The sequence below is a fragment of the Pteropus vampyrus genome, unplaced genomic scaffold, assembly GCF_000151845.1.
Source record: "Pteropus vampyrus isolate Shadow unplaced genomic scaffold, Pvam_2.0 Scaffold481, whole genome shotgun sequence".
Taxonomy (NCBI): domain Eukaryota; kingdom Metazoa; phylum Chordata; class Mammalia; order Chiroptera; family Pteropodidae; genus Pteropus; species Pteropus vampyrus.
In genome coordinates, this window is record NW_011889262.1 from 1,293,006 (window position 1) to 1,306,631 (window position 13,626).

The following is a 13,626-nucleotide window of genomic DNA, read 5'->3' on the forward strand; positions in this document are numbered from 1 at the left end:
TTTATTTCTAGATTTCTGTCTTCGATATCACTGATCCTTTCCTCCATTTGGTCAACACTATTTTCTAAGCTTGCTATTTCATTTTTTCAACTCTTGCAGTGTTTTTAATCTCTAGAAGTTCTATTCTGTTTTTTTTTTTTCTTTGAGGGTTTCAATCTCCTTGCTAAAGAACTCATTCTACTCATCTAGTTGTTTTTTTCAAGTTCTGAAATTGTTGATATGAATTGTTTAGGATGTCATTGAGGTTTTCCAGAAGTACTTTCTTTAATTTTCTGTCATTTAAGTCATATATTTCTATGTCTGAAAGCTTATTTTCTGGAGATTTTTCTCTTTCTTTCTGAGCTGCCTTGTCATCTTGGTTGTTCATGGTGTTTAATGGACTATATCTCCGCCTGGGCATTAATGGAAGTGTATTCTGCTGTCTTTCTAGAAAGAAGATTTATTAGCCTGTTGCAAGAATGCATTTTTTCTTTTGGTTTAGACTGTTGCAAAGAATGCATTTTTCTTTTGATTTTCAGTAGGTGGCTTCTAAGCCTCTTGATCCTAGCATTATATAAAGCCTTAATAATGTCTTTTTTCTCCTTACATGTGTTTAATCAGGCTCGCTACTCTCAGTCTCATTCCCTGTCAGTGTTAGCGACAGTTTCCGTAGCATTCGTTTAGGTTCTCTTGGGGCTCCACGGTGTTCCATCTCAGAGGATATGGGGGGAGGGGCCCTCTGGGTTGGGGAATGAAGGCTGCAGCTCAGCCTCAGTTTTTCAACCACAGCTGGTAAAAATCAAATGTTGTTTCTCTGCCATTCCCATTTCTCTACTTTCTGTCCTGCCATTCCCATTTCTCTACTTTCTGTACTAGGCCTTGCAGCCAGCTGCGTGGAGCTCACAGCACTCTCAGGCAGGGCTGTTCAGGGAACTTGCATCACCTTCCCTGCACCCCCTCCACACCCCCCGCTCCTCCTCCTACAGAGAGCTCAGGCTGCAAGAGGCAGCTTCTTTGTTTCTCCCAGAACACCACCCTACACCCAGGGTTCTGACCTTTAGTAGCTCTTATGCACAGATCCCATGCTCAGACATGCTGGTGTGCAGTTTGTGTGTTTTTTGTTTAGTTTTAGAAGTTGAGCTTATTGTTGTTTCAAGGGGAAAGATCTGGGGACATCTCTCACTCTGCCATGTTTCTCCAAATTCTCTGCTCTCAAACTTAAATTTGTTGAGACTTGTTTTATGTCCTAACATGTGGTATCTCCTGAAAAATGTTCCATATGCACTAGAGAAGAGTGTATATTTTGCTGCTTAGGGGTGAAAAGTTTTGAAAATATCTATTAAATCCATCTGGTCTCTTGTATCTTTTAGACTCATTGTTTCCTTGTCGATTTTTTGTCTGAAAGATCTGTCCATTGGTGTCCATGTGGTGTTACAGCCTCCTACTATGAGTGTATTACTATTGATCTCTCCTTTTATGTCAGTCAATAATTGTTTTATATATGTAGGTGCTCCTATGTTGGGTTTGTATATGTTTATTAGGGTTTTATATATGTAGGTGCTCCTATGTTGGGTTTGTATATGTTTATTGATCCCTTTATCATTATGTGATACCCTTCCTTGTATCTTACTATAGCTTTTGTTTTAAAGTCTATTTTATCTGATATAAGTATCACTATTCCAGCTTTTATTTCATTTCCATTTTTGTGAAATATCTTTTTCCATCTTTATTTTCAGTCTGTGAGGTAATTTGATCTGCAGTGGGTCTCTTGCATACAACATATTCATGGGTCTTGTTTTCTTATTCATTCGGCTACCTATGTCTTTTGGTTGGAGCATTTAATCCATTTACATTTAAAGTGATTATTGATAGGTACATAGTTATTGTCATTTTATTATTCATATTTGTTTTATCTTTTGTTTCCCCTCCTTCTTTTTTTACAGAAGTCCCTTTAACATTTCTTGTAATACTGGCTTGTTGATGATGAACTCCTTAAGTTTTCTTCCTGTCTGGGAAGCTCTTTATCTCACCTTCCATTTTAATCAAAAGCTTTGCTGGATAGAGTGTGGTTATTGATTCTTGTTTTGCATAACTTTGAATATTTCTTGCCAGTTCCTTCTGGCTTGCAAAATTTTCATTGAAAAATTAGCACACATTCTTATGGGGGTACCCTTGTAAGTAACTAGCTGTCTTTCTCTTGCTTCTGTTTTAGATTCTCTCTTTATCTTTGACCTTTGGAATTTTAATTATGTGTCTTAGTGCGAGTCTTTTAAAATTCTCCTTGTTTGGGACTCTTTGTGCTTTTTGGACTTGCATGTCTAATATCCTTGCCAGATTAGAGAAGATTTCTGTTATTTCTTCAAATGGATTCTTAATATCTTGCTCTCTCTCTTCTCATTTGGATACTCCTATTATGCAGATATTGTTATGCTTCATGTTGTCCCAGAGGTCTCTTAAACTATGCTATTTTTTTTTTTAATGTTCTTTTTCTTTCTGTTACTCTGATTGGGTGTTTTCTGCTATCTTGTCTTCTAGTTGGCTGATTCAATCTTCTGCTTCATCCAATCTACTGTTAAATCCTTCTACTGTATTCTTCATTTCAGTTATCGCGTTCTTCATTTCCGTCTGGTTCTTTTTTGTGTGGTTTCTATGACGTCGTTTTTTATGCTTACTATCTCTCTGTTGAGCATCCTTATAATCACTATTTTGAACTCTGTCTCTGGTAGGTTGTTTGCTTCCATTTCATTTAGCTTATTTTCTGGAATTTTCTCCTCTTGCTTCATTTGTGACATGTTTCTTTGTTTTCTCATTTTATTAGCCTTTTGTGTTCATGTCTATGTGTTAGGAATATTTGTTTTGTCTCTTAATCTTGGCCAGATGGCCTTATGTGAAAGGTGTCCTGTGTGACCCAGTGACATGCTCTCCCTGATCATCTGTACCAGGGGCTCTGGATGTGATCTTTTTTGTGTGTTGTTTTGTGTGATATTCTGTTGTAGCTACACCTTTATTGGTGTTAATACATCAGTGGATGGGATTAACACTTGGGCTGACTAATGGAATTGGCTGTACTCACAGAGTGTAAGTTGCTTTGTGTGTACTGACTCCACTGAGCGGAATTTTCCCCAACAGGCTTGTGTACTTTTTGAGACCATCCTTTGTGTGTATGGTTTATGGGACTAGTCAGGAGTTGCTCTGTTGTAGTCTACTGCCAGTCTCCAGGTGTGTTGATTTTGTGGCCCTTTGGGAAGGTTCCCCAGTAGTCAAGGTCACCCACTGCCTTTGATTGCTCAGTGCTACCTGGCGGGAGCTACAAAGCTACCCACAGATGGTTGCTGCCTATGCTGGATCTATAGGTAAGTGGAAGAGATCACACTGTAGGCTGCAGTCTGGTTACCACCCACACCTGGTCTAGGGAAGTTTAGCAGAAGGACCAGTGCTCCTCAAGGCCTTATACTGCCTGTTAGTTGCCTGTAAGTCTCCAGAACTGAAAGAGCCTCTGGATGATATGCATGTTGGGTGGTGCAAGGCCCCTGGGATCACCTGGATCTATTGAGCAGATTTCCCTTTGCTATTGCAGTGTCAGTTTACATGCCAGCACTGTCCTTGGCTCCCTGTACAAATTTCAGATCATAGTGAGGCCAGATGCTGCCTACCTCAGGTTTGCAAATACTCAAGTTTTGTTTAAGAATTATTGAAACTCATGGGAGTGAGTTCGTGGCCTGCCACCAAAAATTTCTCCTGAAAGCTCGGGCTTTGCATGAATTGAGTGCTGTTGTTCTCTATTGAATTCATGACCCAAGGAAAACACAGAAAGGGGCGGTTTCCCCAGAAGTAGGTTTGCCATAGATAATTTGTGGGTTAGGTAGGGTGTCATCTCTGTGAGGCAAGGGGCCATCAGGCCTATACAGCACTAGATTTGCTGCCAGCTCTGGGACTGTGGGCTCCCACAAAAGTCATATATCACTGTGAGATCTAATGCCATTTGTGATGGGCCCACAAAACCCCTGAAATCTGCCTAAGTGATATTGATTCTCATGCTGGGAGCAACAATCTTCCCATCACTGTATTCCCTGAAATTTGCTCACTTTGCTAGCCAAAGTCTCTTGACTGCACAGAATATGCAACCCTGGTTAGGGGTAGGGCAGGGGCAGCTGGATTGTCAATGTGCCGTGGGCACTTTATGGATTGGATAGGGCAGGATCTCAGGGAGTCAAGGGCCTATGGGCCAATATAGCCTCAGTTTTCTGCAACTTCTATGGCTGCATGTTCCCACAGTAGTCACAGATCACAGTGAGACCAGCTGCTGTCTGGAGCAGTCTCACAGACCCCTGAGACTCTCGCAAGAGATTTTGTAGCTCCTGCAGGCAGCAGTGATCTCTCCAGAACTGATTTTCCTAAAATCCACTCACTGCGCTAGTGGGGGTCTATGGACTGTGCAAAATGAGTAATCCTGGAGAGGAGTAGGGCAGGGGCAGCTGCCTGTCAATTGGCCTCAGGCACTTTGTAGATTGGGAAAAGCTGGATCTCAGGGAGACAAGGGCCATCAGATGAATATAGCTTCAGTTTGCTGCAACTTCTGGGCCCACACATTCCTGCTGTAGTCGCAGATCCCAGTATGACCAGTTGCCATCTGGGGCAGTTCCACAGACCCCTGCAATCACCCCAAGAGATGTTGCAGCTCTTACAGTCAACAAAGGTCTTCCTGCAACTGATTTCCCCACAATGCCCGCACTGTGCTAGCCAGTTTGTTGCCTGTGGGAAATGTGAGATCAGAGAAGGCAGTGTCTGCCTAGGGCAATTTGTGAGTTGTGTGGGATAAAGTCTCAGGGAGACAATGGCTGTCAGGTAAATACAGCCTCAGACTTACTGCAGCTTCAGTAACCATTTGCATTTTCTCACAAAAGTTACCGATCCCAGCAAGACCAGCTGCCATCTGGGACTGACCAACAGATCCCCGAGATCCATCCAAGTTTGTGTTGGCAGCAGTAATCTTCCTGAAACTGTCCTGGAAATGCACGGTCACAGCGCTGGCTGCCTGCTGCCAATGTTTGGTCCTGAAACCGGCAGGGCATGGCAGCCACCTATCAACAAGACACTCTGGTCCATTTGCAGGTTGGGTGGGGTGGACCGATCACTTCAGGCCAGTGCAGCTTCCAAATTGGCCATGTGGGAGGAGGAATCTGCACAGGCAAACTGGCGCAGTCTGTAGATTGCCCTGCAAGAGACTCCGACTAAAGCACAATGGCAGCTGCCTGTCCAGCCCTTGTTCGTGTGCCAGGTGTAGTCTTTTCATGTTTGAATCTTTCACGAGCCTCTGACCTGCCACCACTGCCCTGGGTTTGTGTCTGTGGGTGAGAGAACCTGTGTGTGAGTCCTTTAAAGAGGCATCTAGGATTTCAGTCTCCTTCTATCTCACCTGAATGGCCAGAATCCCCTCTGATTTTTACAGTCAGAGTCTTTGGAAACTCTTCTTCCGTGGGCTGGGCCCCTGGGCTGGGGAGCTCCTGAATGAGGTTAGGACCCCTCTCATCCTTTAAGGAAGCCCCTGCAGTCTTGCTTTCCCTCCCCGTTGTGATTGGAAGATAAAACATTCACTGCCAATGATCCATTTATCCCCATGGTTTTAAAATTTAAGAGAAAGAGGACATTCAGAAAAGAAGATAGGGACCACTGAAGCTGTTTCTTTAAGGGCATCTGTTTACCAAGACAACTTGTACTAAAATTTAAATTGTAAGGCAGACTGAAGTGAAAGTGGAGACTCTGTCTAAGGTGGGAGTCAAAAAGAAGACTCTCATAATACTATAGTGACTCATCAAAGGATAAAACAAACGTAAAATCTTACTCTCCATCAAAGGAATTTCAGGGACTAATGATAATTGAGCCAAGCTCAAGAAATTTCTGAACACTGTATTCGTTGCAGAAATGAACGACTCATAGATGAAATGCTCCAGATGCAGTAATGAATTAAGAGAAAGAAATTGGAAAATATGTGGGTAATATAAATAAGTATTGGCTGAATCAATAACAATAAAAACATCTGATATTAATGAGAAAACAAGACAGAAGTAAAATAAATGACAAAAATAAAAAAAAATGGAAAGATTAAATGACTTAAAGTGTTCTAAAATTTATGTGTTGGTTCTAGAGCATAGTGAAGGTATTAAAATTAAACTTTAATAAATTAAGGTTGTAACTTCTCAGGTAACCTATAAAAAACAAAGTCAAACTTAGAAATACTAATTTTAAAAGAACTGGAATGATTAAAATAGATAATTCTAAAAGAAAGCATTAAAGGAGAGGAAAGGAAAATTGAACAAACATGATAAATAGAAAGCACAAAAGTGATGAATTAAAACCAATGTATCAGTAATAGCAAAAAATATAAATGAATCTAATTCTCTAGTTTAAGACAAGCATTATTAGCCAAGATTTTTTAAAAATTAGATTATCTTCAGTCTTATTTAAAACATAAAGAAGACAAAAGCTGGAAAAAAGGATTATAAAGGTAATAGTAGCACCAAAAGTAACCAAAAAACGCTGATATATTTTTATTAATAGCAGACAAAATAAGTATTAAATAAAACAAAAAATATTTTTTGAAATAACATGGGGTAGTTTTTAAAAATAAAATTGTAAAAACATAAAAAAATAAGATTATAGTTTCTCAAAACAGAGCCTTAAATAAGATTTTAGCATATTTTCTGTTTCGAGAACAAATACACATTAGTAAGTTATTTGGATAACACAATTAACAATTATAACCTAACAGACATTACGGAACAAAATTCTTCATTTGAGAACTCTAGAATACATATTCTTTTCTAAAATACATTTTTTACACATATAATTGCACAATTATAAAAACTGACCATTTCTTGAACTTTAAATCAACTCTCAACAAATTTCAGATTGAAATTATATAGAAAATATTTTATATTCTAAAAACAATTTAAGATGAAATCATTTATGAGAATAAAAAAACTAGAAAATTTTCCATATGATTTAAGATTAAGGAATATAGTTCTGTCTATGGCCAATGCCACCCTGAATGTGCCCAATCTCATCTGATCTTGGAAGCTAAGCAAGGTCGAGCCTGATTAGTACTTAGATGGGAAACCACCTAGGAATATTAGGTGCTATAGGCATTTAAAAAAAATAAATAAATAAAAAAGAAATATAGTTCAAATAACTCACATCCAAGAAAAAAAAATAAAAAAGACAAAATTTTTAACTAAACAATAAATAAATGCATATCTAAAGTTGAAGAATGAAGCTAAACAGCGATTTAATGGTAAATTATGGGCTTGGTGGTGCATGTGGTTAAAAGAAAATGTAATGAAAAATTAAAGAAATATGCATCTCAAAAAGTTAGAAGAATAAAAAAAATAAACTCAATGAAAGTAGAAGAAAAAAAATAGGACAAAAATCAAGAACAAATGTCTATAATTAATGGGCAAAATCAACAAAGTGAAAATGTGTTTTTTTGACAAAACTAATAAAATTGAAATATCTCTGACAGTATTGTTCAAAGAAAGCAGTTGCAGGAAAAATAGCTTATGTCAAAAATACATAAATGAGCACCCAAAGGATACAGAAGACACTGAAAAGATAATGAAAGGATATCAAGAAAATCTTTCTATCAAAATTTTACAATTTAGAAAAATTGAAAATATTTCTTGAAAAAAAAATTTTAGCAAAATTAACCGAAGGAAAAATAGAGAAACTGATAAGTTCAAAAACCATTAAAAGTTTAACTCATTATTCAAAATGTTCCCTCAAAGAAAACACCAGCCGCAACTAACTTCATCAGAGAATTCTTACAATAAAAGCATAAATGAATCTAATCTAACAGAGCCTTTAAGTAAAAAGTAAAAAAGAAAACATTCTGCAGCTTATTTTCTGAGTATAGCATAATCCTAGAAACTAAAATGTAATAAGGTGTAAGGGATAAAATATTACAATTTCATGTTATTTATGTGAATAAATGCAAAAAATTTTAAGTGAAAGAATAGCAAATCTAAGCTAACAATTTATTAAATAATAATAATGTGGCCAAGTCAGATTTATACTGTATTTTTGTATTAGAATATTAATAAATTTATAATATTAACTGTTTAAAGTAAAAATCATTTGATTATCTCAATTCATACAGAAAAATTTTCTTATAAAATTCAAAACCCATCCATGATGAAAACAAAAACAAAAACTTCATAGCAAACATAATGGAAAGGAAATTTCTACTTCCAATAAAGCATATCTACAAAATCCGTACAACTGAACATCATACCTACTGGTAAAGCACTAAATGTTCATGCAGGGAATTTTAAACATGGCAAAGATGTCTGATATCATCCTTTTACTTCAATATTTTATTGCAGATCTCATCTAGCGCAATAACTCTCCTTCAAGCAAAAGTTAAAACAAAGAAAAAGAAAAAGAGCAAAAATAATGTGAAAGAATACAAAAATAGTTATTAGTTGTAGTAGTAAAATAGAATTAGATATCAGAATTATTTAAATATTAAATCTAAAATTAAAAATTATTAATTTTAACAAACTTACTGGAAAAAATTAATAAGCAAAAATCCATTATACTTCTATATAATCAGCAAACACTAAAGGGATGAAAACTATACAACTTTTACAACAGAAGTAAAAATTATAAAATAATAAGTTATGTGCAAGACCTCTACAAAAAAATAATAAAATCTCATCAAGAGGTCTTAATGAAGATAAACTGAAATATAAACTATTTACATAATAAAATTCTCATTACTATTAAGTTGTTTTTTTTCCTGAAAATGAGTTAAAGATTTAAAGAAATACATTGAAAATATTAGTAGTTTTTGTTTGTTTTTGCTTTTGCTTTTTAATAGAACTTGGTAAACATATTCAATTATTTTTTATGAAATTACAAAGGACCAAGAATAGTTAAGACATTGTTGGGACAGAAAAATAACATGAGAAGACTGCCTTTTCACATATCTAGTTTTACTGTACTTATTAAGCCAGGTACTTAAGAAAGTGTACATTTACTTTAAGAAAAGTAAAAGAGAAAAAATAATAAATATACATCCAAAGTTTAGACATTTATTCGAAACTGCAGACTCATATTTTTTTTTCCAATATTTTCAGCTGGAAGCCCAGTGAATGTTTTAAACTTAGTGTATCCAGAATTGGATTTCTAATCAACCCTCCACCGAAACCCAAACCAGCTGCACTTTTACTCATGCTTTTCTTTTGTATGACATACCAACCTATTTATACATTCTGTTGTCTCTACTTTTAAAATATGCAATATTTGATCTTTTTTTTCCATCTCCATTGGAACCATCTGGTCCAGACTCTAATTATATCTGGCATGTACTAGTGCCACATCCTCCTAATTGGATTCCCTGCTTCTCTTACCTCGATCCCAGTCTATTCTCAAACCATCAGCAGGAAGGATCCTATGAATCATAAATCATACTGCTCAGAATCATGCAATGGCTTTGCAAAGACCTTGTAATGGCCTGGAACCCCACCTAAACTGTCCCTCATTAACTCTGTGGCCTTGGTTCCCACTAATACCTCTAAATCACTTTGATACAGCTTCCTTGTTTCTTCTTTGATCTGAGAGGCAAGTATCTGCCTCCTGACCTTTTCACTGGCCATTATTGTTTTCCTGGATAACCACACTACCAACTTTGTAATCTTCAACTATTTATTACCTTTTCAGTGTGCTTGCTCTGACCAGTCCAATTTAAATCGATGTTACCACATCCCCTCCCTTTTACTTCAGGACTACTTTTGCTCTTTTGGCATAGTATTTATCAATTATATTTAAACAATTTATTTGCTATGTTCATTGTTTGTGACCTAATTTTCCTTACAAAACTACAAAATCAATTAGAGTAGAAAATCCTATTCTGTATTGTTTATTGATGAATAACATGCCTAGAACTGTGCCTGACACATAAAACACTATCTATTTTGAAGTGAAGAAAGAGTCCCAAAGACAGAAAATAGTATATAATATGAAATCAGAATTGTACTCTGGTGGAAAAAAATGGACGCATCAATAAATAGTGCTGATAATTTGTTATCCAGTTGGGAAGAAAACACAACTTGATATTAACCTCACATCGGCCACAGAAAGCAATTCTAGGACTGTTGAACAACTAAAAATGAAAGGCAAAACATTAAAATTTTATTATATATTAAAAGAAAGTGTCATCACTTTTTGATTTATACAAAAAAACCCCACTAATTATTGTTGAAAAGATTGATAGATTTACAGCTTTAAAATTAGAATCTTTTATTCATCTAAAGTCACCACTAAGAGAGTAAAAAGGCAAACCAACAAATCATAGAAGACAGTTGTTTTATGTAAAATTGATGATAGATTAATTTCCAGTATTTATAAATAACATCTACCAACAAAAATAAAAATATACAACTTAATAGAAAACTGACAAAAATAATCGAACAGGCTGATAAACCTCTGCAAACCTGGGAAACCCTTGTGGCACCAGGCTCCCAGAAGTCTTTCACAAACCCAGACTCCCAGGCATCTCAGCTCTGGACAGTTCCCAGAGCCCCAGGTAACTAATGTAAATCAGGTTTCAGGTGGGCTCCTGGAAACCCAAACTCCCAGGTGGGCCCAGTGCTAGGCTGGCCCTTGAAGATCTAGACTCTAGACTGGCTCCTGTGAAGCCAAGCTCCCTACTTGCCCAGCACCACGATGGCCCCCCATAGGCCTAACCTTCAGGCTGGCTCACACAAATACAGGCTCCTTGCCAGCCTTAGTTCCAGACAAGCCCCCACAGCACAAAGATCCTAATGGGCTTCCTTGTGCCCAAGCACATGACTCACCCTAGAATGAGGCCAGCCTCAATAGATCCAGACGATTAGAATACCCCACTGGTCCCCAGCCATTTTGTCAGTCCCCATGGGCCTGGGTTCTAGACCAATCCCCAGGAAACCAGGCACCAGACTTGCCAACCATGGACATGAGCACCATGCCTATCGATCTTTTGATGCAGTTGCCAGACCTTTCTGTCCATGAACTTTAGCAGCAAGCTTACCTCCAGATACTACCCCGATAGTCTACCCAGAATCTCAGGAAGGACTTTGCGTGCCAAAGCCAGTCTGTAAAGACTGGGAGAGGTGCCTACTATCTCAAATGCAAATGGACCAATGAAAGCCATAAGGATCATGAATGATCAAGGAAACATTACACTATCAAAGGAAACTAATAAAGTTCCAATAAATGATCCTAAAGAAATGGAAATCTATGAAATGTCTGACAAATAATTAAGATAATCCTCTTAAATAAATTTTGTAAATTATAAGAAAACGCAGACAACTGAGTAAAATTAGGAAAACAATGCATGAACCAAATGAATTTAAGAAAGAAACATAAACCATTAAAAAACAACAAAAACAACAACAACAACAAAAACACAAAAAACAAAAAGAACCAGAAGCTCTCCTGCCCAGGACTCCCACAGTCAATAAGGAAGCTCCCTGTGTGTCTTGCGGTGCCACAGTTTTCTACTATCTCATTCTTGGGGGAATGGTTAGTATGGTCCTGAGACAAGGCCTCTGGGAATCCATAGCTGCTGAATTGCAAACAGGTTCTAGATCCCGGATACTAAGGCTAAAATATAACACAATTCTAACAACGAAGAAAAATGTTGCAGCCTTATGTCATGAAACTTACACAGTGGATTTTATTGAAAAGCAGATTGAAGAGTTCAACATAGGAAAGAGACTTTTAGACAACATGAGGGAAAAAGATCCAGAAACTTTTACAGAGGATATTATTGATAGAGTTATTGTTTACCTTTTTTCCTCAGTGTTTTATTTGAGCAGCAAGCCAGGAAAACACTGAAAAGATTTTTTTTTTTTTCCCCCAAAACAAAGAGCAAAACAGTAGGGAGAAGATAACTGTCCATTTCATCTTTTTTTTATACTAGCAAGCAATCATATTATTAATGAATGCATGGCACATATAGAAAACTGCTTGATGTAGAAAAATATCAAAATCAGTTGTGAGCCAAAGGCGTATTTACAGAAAAAGCTAAAACTAAAAACATGATGGGTAATTAAGGAGGAATTAGAAGAAACATTAGTAGAAAAACTGTCAGATCAAGATCATACGCAGTTTATTCAGTTGCTAGAAAGGTTATTGACATGACATTAGGGTGCTGCTGAAGAATTTATGCAGAACTTTTGTAGAAGTGCAACTATTCGATTAAAAAAAATAAAAACAAAAACAAAACAACAACAAGAAAAACAGCTAAATGAACCTTAGCAGTATTATGAGCAAAGGATAGCCTTCAGCACAAGCAAAGGTAAAAGCATAAAGAGTGCAAAAGCAGAAGCAATTGTTTACAAACAAGAAAATGGAGGAATAAAAAATGGAATTAATAATCTGCTTTGAAAAGATAAATATTGATGTTCCCTTTTCACTTCCTTGACTGATGTGGAAAACATAATATGACCTACAGAGTCACCAAGGCAGGAGGTCATTGCAGGCTGGAGCAAAATGCTTTGCAATAGCCAAAGCTTTGTGCAGTTCTATCATAAAGAAAGAGCTTGAGAGAATGAGACAAGCTGGAGTATTTACTATTGATTGGAGTGTCAGAAAACAGAAGAGAACCACTGGAAGTTTACCTGGAAGAACCAGCCTAAGAGAGAACCACTGGAAGTTTACCTGGAAGAAGCACTTCCCCCCCCCGCCCCCCCCACTGGAAGGGAGAGAAAATGCTTCACATATATGTCTGGCAAGTGACAGACATACAATAAACATTTGCTGACCAAAGTTAGAGCAATACTACCAGACATTTGAATTGCAAGATGATTTATTTTAAAATGCTACTTTGTATAGGTTACCTTTTAAAAATAATTTTAAAATATTTAACTTCGAAATAAAAATAAAATAAAAAACAAACAGAAATCATAGAGTTGAAGAAGATATTGACTAAACTGAAGAATTCATTAGAGAGCTTCAATATCAGACTCCAAAATTGCAAAAGAAAGAATTAGTGAACTACTGACAGATTATTTGAAGTCATCTAATCAGAGGAGAGAAAAAATCAAGTGTTAAAAAGGTAAAAAAGCCTATGTGAACTATGGAATACAATATTTATAAATGAAATAACTTATGTGTTATTAAGGTCCCTGGAGGAGACAAGAAAGGGAAAAAATAGAAAGCTTATTTAAAGAAATAATAACTGACAATTTTCCATATTCGGACAGAGATTTAAACATCCTGTTCATGAAGCTAATAGGTCACCTCAAAATTGCAAACCGAAATGATCTTCTCCAAGATATATTATAATAAAACTGTTTTAAAAAATACAAAAAAGTTCAAATTCATCAAAGGAAAAAAAATTACATACAAAGAACCTCCCTTAATTCTATTAGCAAATTTCTCAACAGAAACTTTGCAAGCCAGGAGACAGAGAAATAATATATTCTAAATGTTGAAGGAAAAAACAAACTAACCAAGAATACTTCACTAAGTGCTAAGGTGTCCTTCAGAAATGAAGGTGAGTTAAAGACTTTTCCAAAAAAACAAAATCCTGGAAGTTCATTACAATGAGACATGCCTTACAATAAATGCTGCAAAGAGTTCTGCAAGCTGAAATAAATGGGTGCT

General features: G+C 36.5%; 2 pseudogenes; both read left to right on the top strand.

Moving 5' to 3' along the window:
- Nucleotides 1–3,304: 3,304 nt before the first annotated feature.
- On the top strand, nt 3,305–12,781 carry LOC105307151 (annotated as a pseudogene).
- On the top strand, nt 7,005–7,124 carry LOC111732679 (annotated as a pseudogene).
- Nucleotides 12,782–13,626: the final 845 nt, after the last annotated feature.